This window comes from Anas platyrhynchos, chromosome 37, assembly GCF_047663525.1.
Source record: "Anas platyrhynchos isolate ZD024472 breed Pekin duck chromosome 37, IASCAAS_PekinDuck_T2T, whole genome shotgun sequence".
Classification (NCBI taxonomy): Eukaryota; Metazoa; Chordata; class Aves; order Anseriformes; family Anatidae; genus Anas; species Anas platyrhynchos.
In genome coordinates, this window is record NC_092625.1 from 4,052,064 (window position 1) to 4,066,333 (window position 14,270).

Genomic DNA, 14,270 nt, shown 5'->3' on the forward strand with positions numbered 1-14,270 from the left:
AGCAGTCAGCACGCAGCAAGCGTGCGGCCAGTTCCCTGCTGGCACGGTGTGCCAGGAGCTGTTACAGCTCAAAACAAATCATCCCACAGCGGCGCAGAGGTGATCTGTGTCTCACAGGGTTGGGGCACCGGGTTTCGTGTTGCCCTTGTCAGCCTGAGCCCCTGAGGGCATCGAGGAGCGTGCCAAGGCCTTCAAACCAAGCCTTTGGATCGAACCAGCGTTTGTAATTCCTACTGAAATGGGTGCGTGGCACTTGAGGATGTCAAACTAATCGATGTATGGATTTGGGGGGCTAAATTTAGGCACCCGGGAGGCTGTAATCCGATCTGCACCATTAAGTAGAGCAGCTGGGAGGCACCGGGCTGCACTCGTATGAATCAGATTCCAGGATCAGAGCCCGGGTCGGAACATTTTGGCCTGTGGGGCCCTTCCCTGCTCGCCCGCTCGGCGTCATCCAGCCAGGACCTCATGTGTGCTGTGAAACCATCTGCTGTGAAAACGGTCAGCTCTAGGGTCTGCTTTTCCCTTGTTAGGATGAATTGGGCCGAATTTTCCCGTTTTACGGTGCCGTGAGGTTGTTTTCTCCTTTTCCCCTTGCCTTTCCAGCAAACGCGGGTGGTGGGTTGAAGGACACTGCAAGGAGCAGGCAGGAGGTGTGAAAACCCCGCCGGGTCATTCCTGTAGCCCCCAGCAGCTGAGCACCTGCCTCCACCTTTTGTGGGGTTGCCCTCTTAGGGCACTTAGGATTCGCAGGCTCGGGGAATCTCAACGTGAAACCCATCTCCACGTCCGCCTGCGGTAATTTCCTGCTCAGAAATTGGAGGGAGCAAGCGCCGGTGATTTTCTTCTCCCTCCTGGCTTCCCCCGTGCTGACCCAGCCGAGGTCAAGGTGAATGAGGCATACCCGGGGAGTGTCCGGAGGCATCCGCGCAGCTTTGCTCAGCAGCTGCCTGCGCCCTTGCCCCTGGAGCTCGGCGAAGATCTGAGCGAGGCTTTTTTGTCATCATGGTGTCAGCAGAGAAGCACTCGCTGGAAGGGCAGCCTCTCAAAGCACAGCTGCAGCAGCGGTTCTGGAAAATCTCCCCGGTTTGACCTAAGATAAACAAATATGGCAGCTGAAGCGTCCTCAATGTTTCCTTGTTCTTATAGTAGGAAATACCTTGGATGCTGAGGGCGGCTAAAACAAATCTTGCCTACTTATCTAAGGCCTCTGGCAAGTCCCTGAGTTTCTGGGGGAGCTAAGCCGCTTCCCATGCGGGAGGCACACAGAGCTCGGGTTCGTGCTGCCGAAAATCAGCACACAAAGGACCTGAGCTGTGGATCGGTGCTCGCCAGGCCCGAGGGAGGTGGCATTGCTGGGTGTGATGAGCAGGGTGTTTCCAGCAGGCCAGATTCCTGACATTACATGACTTAAAAGCAGGAAATGCTCATTTGGCTCTCTCCAACGTCATACCTGCCTTCCCATGCAGGGCTATATCTGAAAGCCAAACACTGCAATAAGGCAGGAATCGTTACATGTTACTTTTTTTTTTTTTTTTTAACCAGCCTACACGGTAAGAATATGGTAGTTAGCTCAGCCTTCCCCTCTTCCGAGTGTGTAATGGTGGTGGCATGCTTCCCACCGCCTTGGCATGGCTGGTCGGGTGGCAGAGCACCAGCTTCACACTCGGAGCCCTCCAGAAAAAGCACTCTGCCACGGCTTTTAATGATTTAGCTGTAAAACCTCCCTCCGCTGCCATGGCTTCCGACTTGCAGAGGGGAACAAGGGTTTCCAGCCCGTGTTTATAGCTCCTGTAATCAGTAAGGCCACTTATACTGTACTCATGCACTCATCACAGAGTGTTTTGCTGTATGAAATGGTCGTGGTTATATTTATCCCTGTGCAAAAACAAAGTCATCACAAACTCGGGCGGCAACGTTCGGCGTGTTTTGCCCTTGCTGTGTGCTGCTGTTTCTTCAGCAAACGGAGCGTCTACCAGCCCAAGCCACGCTCCTAGCACAAAAACCCCAGCCTGCTGTACGTCAGGAACCCCTCTGGTGTTTTTCTCTACTTGTTTTTTTTTTTGTCTTGTGTGAAGTAAACACAACTATTTAGTAAACTTTGCTCAGCTGCTACCTCAGTACGAATATGAGGCGATGCCAGCACAGTCCACAGGGTTCCATTAGCAGAGCTGAAAGCCGAGTTTGATCCGTTCTGCCAGAGGTACTAAAAATACCTTCTAATATGCTAAGGTATGTGTCTAGCCAGAAGATGTTTTCAAACGCCTTGTTCCAGGGAGCTGCTACACAGTAAACGGAGCCCGAGCAGCTCAGTCCTGAGGTGCAGAGGAAGAAGAGAAGAGGAAGGCCAAGTGCCTCCAGCCTGGCTCTAGACCAGGGGTAGCAGCACCATGTTCCCCCCACGTTGGTCCCAGCAGCAGGGTGGGAAGAGGGGACCTGGAGGGGGTTACAGTGCCCTACCTGCCATATGAACCAGTGGTGTTTTACTGGGAGGAATTAGATGCTTAATCCCTCATTCATGGCTTTCTCCGTTGCCTCTGCACTGCTTGGCATGGCAGCTGGGAGAAATGGGCTGGGACTGCCTTCTTCCACCAGTGTCCTGCTCCAAGAGACTTTGAGGGTTTACACGTGCTCATGGAGAGGGACTAAAACGAAGGCCCTCAGAAAACCTGTGTCCTTTTCTATTCAGATTTCCACCTTCTCTGGAAATCAAGTGCTGTTTCTGGTTGCTTTAGACAGTTTGGCAGGGTGTACTTACCTCCAGCAGAATACATTCGTGAAAAAGACAAGTTCGTGATTAATGCAGAAAGATTTCTTCCCCACCACAGTATGAGCCACGTCTTAAAACCTTTCGTTCAAGAAAAGCTGCTGCTGACAAGAAATTACTGACCTCCATTACTCATGCTGCAGCGCCCGGCATCTAAAAGTCATCTATTAATTATTTGCACGTAATGTGTGTGCATGTGCCCTTATCGCTCCCATGGGCAGTTGGCACCTCCTGAGAAATGCTCACACCTTGGCTGCTGCCGCCTGGCAACATTTGCGGGATTTTGGGCCAAAATTTGCAGCGCTGTTAGTCATTTTAACTCTCATTGTCACCCCATCACATAGCCCTTTGAAAACGTTTCAAGATATTTTTTTTTTCCATGCCAAAGTTTGGTTCCTTTAGGAAGACAACCTGGCAGTGGAAACACTGACAAAAGCACAGGCTAATGCTGTGTTGCTTAACATCCTTTCTTTAGACTGCTCCATCAGGGGGAGTTGCTTGTTTGGTGTTGGGTTTTGTTGTTTTTGTTTTGGATGGCACTAAAGAAGCCATAAAATTAGCTACAGTACTGCTTCAGGGATTTGCACACTTCAGCCACATCTGCCTTCAAAATAAGAAGAGGATCACAGTAAAATGAAGTACAGGAATGGCGCTAACCCTGCTGCCACCAGTCGGGCAGGGCAGGCCGGTGGCAGGGCAAGGCCTCGCCACTGTGCCTTGGGGACAGGGCTTTCTGGCAGGCTGACAGCATGCACAGGGACATTTGGCTCAGGCAGAACATTTCAAATGAGGGGGATGAGGAGCATGAGATAAACGGTGTCCCATCCTGTATTGTAGCAGAGGCACTGCCCTGCTGCCTGCTGGGGCCAGCAAGGCCTTGGGCTTTCCTGAAGGCTCAAGCAAGGGAAATTTGCATTTTCAGGGTTTCTTTCTCAAATAAAGATGAACTGAATTCACAAATACTAAAAAACCTTGAGGCTCTAGCCTGAGGAGAAGGGGTTTAAGGTGCCCAGGTGTGTTACAAACTGCGAGGCCTAGCACTGAGCGCGCAGAGGCCGTGCTACCTGCAGCTCTGCTCTCTGTGTGTGTGTGTGTGAGAAATGAGTTACCCAGCCTCTTTTCCTTCAAATGTTCACAAGAAGCAGGGAATAGTAAAACACAACTGTAGTTCTGGGCACCACAGTACAAAAAGAACATTAAACTGTTGGAGAGTGTCCAGAGAAGAGCTACGAAGATGGTGAAGGGCCTTGAGGGGAAGACATATGAGGAGCGACTGAGGGCACTGGGCCCATTCGGCCTGGAAAGGAGCAGGCTGAGGGGAAACCTCATCGCGATCTACAGCTTCCTCATGAAAGAATCATAGAATCACGAGGTTGGAAAGGACCCACAGGATCATTTAGTCCAACCATCCTTCTATTACCATTACTACCCAATAAGCTACTAAATCATATCTCGTGCACCTTGTCCAGGCACTTCCTGAACACTGTGAGGGACGGTGACTCCACCACCTCCCTGGGCAGGCCGTTCCAGTGCCTGACTGCTCTCTGAGAGAAAAAGTTGTTCCTGATATCTTATCTCCCCAGGCACAACTTGTGGCCATTTCCTCAAGTCCTATCATTAGTTATCTGAGAAAAGAGGCTGACCCCCTCCTCATCACAACCTCCCTTCAGGAAGTTGTAGAGTACAATGAGGTCTCCCCTGAGCCTCCACTTCCGCAGACCAACCACCCCCAGCTCCCTCAGCCGCTCTTCACAGGACTTGTGCCCCAGGCCCTTCCCCAGCTTTGTAGCCCTGTTCTGGGCACACTCCAGGGCCTCGATGTCCTTCTGGTACTGAGGGGCCCAAAGCTGAGCACAGCACCTGAGGGGCGGCCTCACCATGTAATACACAATAAATGTTTGTTCATTGTCTTTTGTATTATAAAAACAAGGAGTTCCGTTTGAGGAGCAGGAGTTGCAAAAGCTCCCTGCTGAAGTAAGGAGCTGTATAATACTTGGCTAGACACTATGAAAATTCTTTTGCTTAATGTAACAAAAAAGAGAACCCCCTCCCCTTCTCTCCCTCTGCATCTCAGTTGCCTCTTTCGTTCAAAGACCCTGCTGCAAAGCTCATGTAACCATCTCCTGATAAGTTGCTAACTAGTGTATCAACATCCTGCCTTCCTGTCTCACACTGGGCCAACATGACCAACTAAAAAAAGAAGTTGAACCACAACGCCGAGGAAGACTACGGCCTTCATCTTCACGACCACCAGAGGGACAGAGACGACCCCCTAGCAACAGTGCGCGCAGTCGCAGAATATACCAGGATGTGCTGTGTAATCCCGGAATTACCAAGATATAAAAAGGGATGCTGGCGGGGGTGAGGTGCGCGCCGTTGGTGGAGCCGAGACTCCGTGGCCGCCCAGCGCTGTTTTGCTTGCTGTTGCTTACTCAATAACTTCCTTTCTATTATTAATGCAATGTTCTCTGAAAATTAATTAAGGGGGCAACTTATAACACTGGGGAGCTCTGCTTGGGCATGGCTGGTGCGGCTGGTGGCGAAAGTGGGGTGGCTGGCGGGCAGCCTGCGATGGCAACCGATTGCGTTGCCCTTCACGGGCACCAGGCCTTGCAGCTGCCCCTGAGCAGCTCCTCTGGGAAGGATCCAGCGCTGAAGCATCTCACAGTGCTGGGAGCTCCCTTCACATCAGCCACGCTAATGCTGAAATTCCTCCTGTCCTGCTCCCTGCCAGGCATCCAGCCAGGTGCGGGAGCACTCCATTTGCCTCTTCCAAGCCATGGTGGAGGCTGTGCTGCGGCAAAGGAAGAAGGAAATGAAGAGGACAGTGCACAGGAGCCTTCTCCCACTCTACTTTCACATGAGAGACCAGAGTGAGAGCGTAGCAAAGGTACAGATCTCAGAGCTGAGCAGTTATGTGGGCAAGGGTGTACTGATGCCACAGGGTTGCTCTGGGGGATCACAGAATTTCTAGGTTGGAAGAGACCTCAAGATCATCGAGTCCAGCCTCTGATCTCTGGCTGTGATCTCTGGGATCTCTCTCATTGTGAGCTGCCTCCGATAGTGGCAGTCCCGTGGCCTTGCCTTGGCCACTGAACCCAGTGCACGCTGTCCGAGCCACGGCTGCACTCGCGTCAGGCAGCACCCTGGGGTGTCACCAAGTGACGTCACAATGGGTGCCCACCCAGCCCAGGCGCGTGTCACAGTGGCACCCATTGTGACGTCACTTGGTGACACCCCAGGGCTCCGCCTTATAAGAGCGCAGCCGTGGCTCGGACCCTCAGTGTCGGTGCACGGCAGTGACGGACAGGGCAGGAGCACAGGGCCTTCGAGGAGTCCCCGAGCATAGCCCACGTCCCACAATGCCGCAACCGCCCGCCCGGAGGAGCCGCCGGTTTCTATCTGAGAACTCTCCCACTCCAGAGGCTGCTTCTGAAGGGGATGAGGAGGGAGGCATGCCCCCCAGGCAGCCCAGGCTGGCCTGGCAGGAGACCTGGTCTTCTAGGGGCAGCAACCGGCCAGCAGAGGACAGCTTGCTGGCAGTGGAAAGAACCCCAGTTGAGGCCTTTTTCCCGGAAGAGGACAGTAGCCTGTCAGAAGACAGCTTGCTGGCAGAGGACAGCACCTCGGTAGAGGACATATTGCCGGCAGAGGACAACAGCCTGGCAGAGGACATTTTGCCGGCAGAGGACAGCAGCCCGGCAGACGCCATTGCTCAGGCAGCGGGCAGCAGCCGGGTAGAGGAGAGCCAGGACGACGTACAGTGGCTGGATCCCAGTGAGTCAGGGTCTTCGGGATGGGGTGGGGAGGGTTGGGGACACAGAGACCCCTGCCTGACTCCAGGACTCCTTCCCTGGGTAAAGCGGCGCTTGGGCTGACGGGGCCGAGCTTCCTCCGCAGCACCACAGAATGCCAGGACGCTTTGGGCTGGGGGGGACCTCGGCGATCACGATGCTTCCCCCCAGCCCAGGCTGCCCAAAGCCCACCCAGCCTAGCCGTGGGCAGTGCCAGGGAGGGGGCACCGCAGCCTGCGCCAAGGCCTCACTGCCCTGGGCGTGAAGGAGAGAAATCCCTGCCTGTCCGAAAGAAACCTGCCCTCTTTGAGGTTAAGGCCGTCACCCCTTGTCCTGTCGCTGCAGTCCATGATGAAGATCCCCCCCCAGCTTTCCTGGAGGCCCCTTTGGGCACGGGGAGGCCGCAGCGAGGTCCCCCCGCAGCCTTCTCCAGGCTCCACAAGCCCAGCTCCCTCAGCCTCTCTTCCCAGTGGAGCTGCTGCAGCCTCTGGGCATCCCCACGGCCTCCCCACGGCCTTCTGGGGCTGGGGCCCTTCCTCTCCTCACCCCTGCATTCAGCCCCTCTCTGCAGCACTCTTTGCTTTCCTCCTTTCCAGGTAAGGCATGGAAACTGTGCAGAGACAAGGCCGTGGAATTCATCAGGGCGTATGTCAGAGGCACAGAAAAGGTAATGGCAGCCGCTTGCATCACAGCTGTGCTCCTGGCGCTGCCCTCCAGGGGTCCCACACAGCCCCAGACCCCTCAAGGCTTTGGTCCTGCTGGCCGTGGGTGTCCCCCTAATGCTCTGTTGGTGTCTTTGTGGCTGCCAGGACGACGAGGAGCAGAAGATGCTGTTCCTCAGCAAAATCTGCGATCTGTGCACATGTGTCACAGAGAGGGGTGTGCCGATGAACTTGCATGGCTTCTGCAGCAAACATAAGCTGGTGGAGAACATCATGGTGAGAGGATGCGCAGCGGGTTGGGGAAGGGGCAAGGCCCCCCGGCACCAGCCCCCTGGGAGGCGAGGGCTGGGGCAGCGCTGGCTCTGCTGCTGCTGGGTGCCGGCGGCTCCAAGGTCTCATCCTGCTTGTGCTCTGCAGGCGCTGCTGGAAAAGGAGCCCATGGACAGCTTGCGCACAGCATTCCGGCAGAAGGCCATGGAGACTGTCGCCCTCCTCAGGTGCGTGCCCAGCCCCTGGTGGCAATGTCCTGGTGGCCCTGAAGCTGGCAGGGAGGCTGCCCGTCCCTCCCAGGGATGCCTGGCCAAGGGAGGTCCGTGTCCTCCTTCATAAGCCTCGAGGCACTGCGTCCAACAGGCTCCTCTCTCTCTTTTCTTCAGCAACACCATACCAACAGCACTGTGTGGCAAAAAGGAGAGTCTCCTAAACATGTGCTGCAAGAGCATCTTCTTTCTGCCTCCGGAGTCGGATGTGCCAGAGACAGGAGTGCTCTACGCCAAGGTATGTGCTGGGTGAGGTACCAGCACCCCCAGTCCTGCTGAGCTGCTGCCTTGCTTCCCCGTGCTGACACAACCAGAGACCAGTGCAGGGCCGGGGCCCAGATTTGCTTTCCCAGCCTCGCCCCTTCCCCGACCTGATCTTGTGCTGCAGGAGGTCTGCACACAGCAGCTTTTTAGCCCCAAAGCCACCCCTGAACTCCCGAGGGGCTCAGAGCCAGCTCCTGGGGGTGAGGAGGGCCACAGAAATAATTCGATGCTCTTCTGTCCTCCCTGCAGACTATGAAAGCCATGGACACCATGCTGGAGGGCTTCGTACGCAACTGTGCCAACACCAGTGTCAGCATAGAGTTGGAGAATATGTTGAAGGTTTGGCATTTGCAAAGAATTTCCAAAGAATCCTCTCAGGTCTCATTTGCAGACCACTGTCAACCCAGCAACTTCTCTCCTCACAGGTGATGCTGGACTTTGCTGTCTCCAAAGACTCAGCTGTGCGTGAGAGCGCTGTGAGGAGGATTGAGAGGCTGGGTGATTTCATCATCAGTTATTTTGTGAGCGAGGTAAGGCACAAGGAACCCTCCACCCTTTCCTGCATCCCAGAGCATCCTGCCACTCAGGGGTGCCTGTGAGGCAAGCCTCGATGCACGTGAGTGCCTCAGAACCGTGAATCGAGGGTCTTCGTCCCTCCTTCGCCCCTGCTCTTCCCTCCCCAGGCCCTGCTATCTCAGGGGCTGGCTCTGCCTCCACTAAGCCCTTTGTCTCTCCTCCCTTCCTCACCCAGATCACAGATGACTATGAAAACTATAGCGATGATGAGCCCACAGAGCTCTACATCCCCATCCTGGGACAGCTGCTGGGCATCCTCTTCATTTTCACCAGTGACAAAGATTCCATCAGATTCACAGCTTTAGAAACTCTTTCTCACATATACAAAATCATCAGAAAAGGAAGAGGTAAGAAGGTGTGGTGGGCAGCGTCCGTCTGCACACAAACATCTACTGATTTGTCTACTTGTTTTCCCCGAGTTTAGTGGGGACTGTTAGTGTTAGGTTAGAGGTTGGACTCGATGATCTTGAGGTCTCTTCCAACCTAGACATTCTGTGATTCTGTGAGTATTGTGAAGGATTGTTTTTGTGCTTGGTGGAGGCTGCCCACGGAATTCTGCCAGGTTCCCTGGCCTCCTCTGCTCCTCACAGCAGCTTCCCGCAGCATTCTGGCTATCGTTTTCCGCAGAAGCTAGACGCTCACCTGCCGTCCAGGAGCAGTTCTCTGCTGCTGTCCTTCCCAACCCTCCCCAGATCACCTACCACGCTGTTTTGTGGTGTCCCCCAGTCTAAGCCATCGATCGATGAGCACTTCCCAAACGGCATCTTCCCCGAGGAGTGAACAGCAGAGCCAGCCGTGCATCACCAGGGATGGTGACGCCCTCCAGAATGCTCCCTGACTGTTTGCTCCCTGCCGTCTTAAAGGCAGGTGTCAGGGGGCTTCCTGCACATCCTGACCCCGAGCAGAAGGGGGTCTGTGACACGCTGCTACCCCCACGGCACCCAACGCCATTGCTTCTCCTCCTTCTGCATCATCCCTGAGGTCCCTCTTGCTCCCAGCACTCCTCACCTTGTGCTTTACATCCCTGCCCACCACTCTCCTCGCCGTGGGTCTGAGCCTCCCTCCTCAGCCATTCCTAGTGAAAGTGCTTTTCACCATTTGGCAAGCTTGTTGGCAAAGATGCTCTTCCCTACTGACTCTTCGCTGTTGCCCCCTGTTTAGAATGCATATTGAGAGAGGACATGCTATATTATGCAGTGAGACACAAGAAATTGGAGTATGCAAAACTTCCATTTTCTACAACATCAACTCCGTGTGAAATTGCCAAGGTAATGAGCTCTGGCCTTGCTGGGGATCTTGTCCGCAGCATCAGCAGGCATCTCGTGTGAGCAAAGGGGTCCAGAACCGGTGGGGCTGGCACGGCCTCACTCGCCCTGCTGAGAGGGTTCCTCTTGTCCCCAGGCTGGGGCTATGCGAAGGCTGCTCCCCTGTGTCCCGGCAGCAGCTCCACCCTCCTGGCCACCAGCAAGCCCTGGTTACCTGCAGGGCCAGCACTCTGGCCCCATATGCCCCATCCTCACCCCTTCCCCCGAGGGCCCTCTCTCCAGAGCTGCCCTTGCTGCTCAGCTAAGCAGCACCCTTGGGACACTCAGTGAGGCATGTCTTCGCTCCTCCTTCTTCCCACAGGGGTTTGGAGGACATCTCTTCCCTGATGAGAGGCTGGACATCATCCTCACAGCCCTTGAAGCTTTACAAGACTCCAGCATCCATGACAAGCAGGGGGCCTGCAGCGTGCTGGACGCAGCCTTGGAGGACCCTTTCTACTGGCTGAAAGATGTAAGTGGCCTGTGGCCATGGCCCTGCCCTTGAGCTCTTCCAGGCGTGGTTCCTCTCTCCTTCCCTGCCTCCCTCCCTGCCTCCCTCGCACATCGGGGTCTCTTGGGCTCCAGAAGCCACCTGAAGCCAGCAGAGAGCAATGGAAGGGGCCAAAGTTTGATTGGCAGCTGTGACAATGGCTGCTGTCTGCTGGCAACACCATTCCCACTTTGTCCCCCAAGGTGCCAAAGACCATGGAGTGCATCAGGAGAAACCTGGGCAGCATCCACACGGCATTGGCGCGGCAGTGCCTGGACTCCCTGCTTCTCCAGATGACCAAAAAGATGTCCAGGGAAGAAGTCAAGAACCTGCTGCAGTTCTCTCCGCCACGTGACAGGTCCTGGCCTTAACATCCTTGAGGGCTTGTTCCGTGTTGGGAGATGCACCTGGAGACTCTCTGCTTGCCACACCAATGGCAAAGAGCAGGACATCCCCAAGGAGCACAGCCCTCCTTCCCACCAATGTGTTCCAGCCCTACTGGGCCAGCCAGGGCTGCAGCAGCCCAGCTGTCCAAGGCAGCCCAGAGTCCCCCTGCCCCCAGGGAACACCAGCTCAGCCCCCTCCTGCCTGCCCAGGCTGGGCCCTCAGTGCTCCCCAAGTCACAGGGGCTGCAGTACAGCCTGGGTCCTCCGGGGCTGGCCCAGTTTGTGGCCCTGCGGCTGAGGCAGCCTCACTGACAGAGTATTCTGGGCTTGCAGCACTGACCTGGCCATGTGGGAGGTGATCCTGGCCATGCCGCAGACCTTGGAGAGGGTTTTAAACATCATGATGCAAGACTTGCCGCTGCGCAACTGGTGCACCGAAGTCACCAAAGACACCTGCATCCGTCGCTTGGCTGTGAGTTCCCAGATGAAACCTTGCTCACAGCAGGGCTACGTGTGCCCCTTCAGGCACACAGGCACAGCCCTGTGCCCATCTACCCCCAAACTGCCAGCTCCCGCAGGACGTACGGACACATGGTCCCTGGGGCCGGCAAGCCCCCGTAGCTCCCCGCGCCTGGTGCCTCTTTGGTGCCAGCTGGCGCTGCCCCATCCCTGCCCAAAGGTGGGAGAAGAAGAGGCTGCAGGGAGCCCTGCAGGCCCTGCCAGGCTCTCACTGCTCTTTCTTGCAGATGCTGGCCCAGAATCACATTTCTGAGGAGGACTTTGTTAACCCAGTGCACCTCCAGAGCTACCTGAGGCACCCAAGACCAATGATGCGCTTTTTGGTTCTGAAAGGGCTCTGCACCGTGTCAGAGAGCCCTGAGAAGGTGAGCGGGCCATCGTCAAGCAAAGCCATGTTGGCAGCCTGGGGCTTTGCTCTTCTGCCCTCCCGTCCCTCCCCGCTGCCAGGAAGCAAGGCAGGAGGCTGGTGCTCAGGAACCAGAGCCCTTTGCCCAGGGTGGTCTCTCACTGCCTCACGGAAGGGAAATGGTGTCTTTCCTACAGGCAAGGGAAATTCAGGTCTTGCTGCCAGACATCCTGGAGGCCCTGCAGGACACCAACACACACGTGGTGCTGAAGGCCCTGCTTGTGCTGAAAAACGTGATGGCTCATGTGGAGAGGAGGAAGGCCAGTGGCCCGGCTCTGCAGCTGGCTGAGAAGCTCCTGCCATTCTTTGACCACGTAAGTGTGCTGCGGGAGCCCGAGCCCTCAGCTGGGCCCCCTGTAACGAGGGCTGCCCTTCAGCCCGGCCCTGTGGGCAGCACTCAGGCAGGGCCTTCCCAGTCTCCTCGTCAGCCCAGGCGCTGGGGAGCTCTGCTTGGGCATGGCTGGTGCGGCTGGTGGCGAAAGTGGGGTGGCTGGCGGGCAGCCTGCGATGGCAACCGATTGCGTTGCCCTTCACGGGCACCAGGCCTTGCAGCTGCCCCTGAGCAGCTCCTCTGGGAAGGATCCAGCGCTGAAGCATCTCACAGTGCTGGGAGCCCCCTTCACATCGGCCATGCTAATGCTGAAATTCCTCCTGTCCTCCTCCCTGCCAGGAGTCCAGCCACATGCGGGAGCACTCCATCTGCCTCTTCCAAACCGTGGTGGAGGCTGTGCTGCGGCAAAGGAAGAAGGAAATGAAGAGGACAGTTCACAGGAGCCTTCTCCCACTCTACTTTCACATGAGAGACCAGAGTGAGAGCGTAGCAAAGGTACAGATCTCAGAGCTGAGCAGTTATGTGGGCAAGGGTGTGCTGATGCCACAGGGTTGCTCTGGGGGATCTCTGGCCGGCAGCATGAGCTGCCTCCGATGGTGGCTGTCCCGTGGCCTTGCCTTGGCCACTGAACCCAGTGCACACTGCCCCCCACCACAGCCTCCCATAACGCGCTGGGAAAGGCTCGCAGCCCTGCCAAGAGGAGGGGACAGAGGGTCTCCTTCCCAAGGCTGTGCTGCTACCTCCCAACCTCTGCTGCTCCGCAGGCCTCTGGGGAAGCTCTCGCCGTGACTGCAGAGTTTCTGCGATGCAAGGAGCTGAAGCGCTTGGCCCAGACAGAACAGACGTGGAGGATCGGGGAGTGCTTGGTAAGGACCCAACTTGGTTTGCCCCAGCTGGGCAAACGTGCCCGGCCAGAGCCCGCTGCCTGCAGCCGCATCCTCGCTCCCTTCCTGCCAGCACAGAGCCCCAGGGGGCTCTTCTGCAGGCCCCTCTGCCCTCCCTGCCCCCAGGATGCTGGAGGAGACCCTGGAGAGGGTGTGCAAGCCCCGTGACCCTGCGTTCTCTCTCTCTCCAGCTGCAGCAGGACAGAGGCAGAGTAGAAGAATACCTGCAGCAGAGCCAGCCCTACCTGCAGGCCACTCAGACCGACTTGCGACTTGAGGCCGTCAGATTCATTGGTGAGCCCAGCCCCTGGGTCCCTCTTGGGGCAGTCTTTGGCAGCCCCAGGCACTGCCCTGTTGCCCCCAGAGCCCCCCGACTGGGCCCTTGCTCCAGGGTGCAGGAGGGGGCACAGCCTGGCTGGCCAGGCCAGGGGCTGCGCTGCTGGGAGCGTGCTGGGGAGCGGGGCTCTGATGGGGTCTCTGTGTCTAGGTCTTGCTGCGCGCTACTGCGAGGACCAGAGCGAGGAGAAGCTGAATGAAATCCTCAGAGGTGAGTGAGGGCAGTGGGGGGTGTGCTAGGGCTGGGGGGACAGCGGCAGAGGCCCCCGTGCCTTGCCCTGCTCCAGGGAAATGCTTCGGGGCGGAGGAGCAATGCAGCCATAGGAACGAGGGAGAGGAGACGGGGTAGCCTGTGGTGTCAGGGAATGGCCTCCCAGCCTGGAGCTGGGCAGTGCCGCTGAAAGGGTTGAGTGTCCCTGAGGAAGAGTCAGGGGAAAGGGTGACAGTAAGGCTGACAGAAGGTGGGAGCCTGTTGTAGAGCACGCAACCAGGACGAAGAGGGAGATGAGACAGCCTACAAGCAGCTAGGAGCAGGGTCACGATTGCTAGCCCTTGCTCTCATGGGGAAGCACAATAGCGAGAGGAAAGAGTCCAGGAGATTCCTGGAGTGTGTGAATCCTCCCAAGGGATGGAGGCAGGTGGTGAGGGAACCAGCTTGTGAAGGTGCCCCACTTGACCTGTGGTGCGCAGGTGGGGAAGGACTGGTGGCTGCATTTGGGACATTGCTGAGCAGCAGCTTTCAACGGATTCCTTTGTCCCTCTTGCTCCTCCTGGCCTGGGGAAGAGTCGAGTGGGGCTGGCATGGTCTGCAGGGGATGCCTGGGGATCTCTGCAACGAGTGGGTTTTCATCTCTGCTCTTCTTTCTTTTGCAGTCCTCCGGCCTTCAGAGAAAGACCCGGAACCCATGGTCCGTTCCGGGGCAGTTGAAACCACCGTGATGCTGACGTCAAGGCATACCGCAACGTCAGGACGGAGATTTCCACTGCCGTGTTGCCGCTAGCCCCGCAGCAG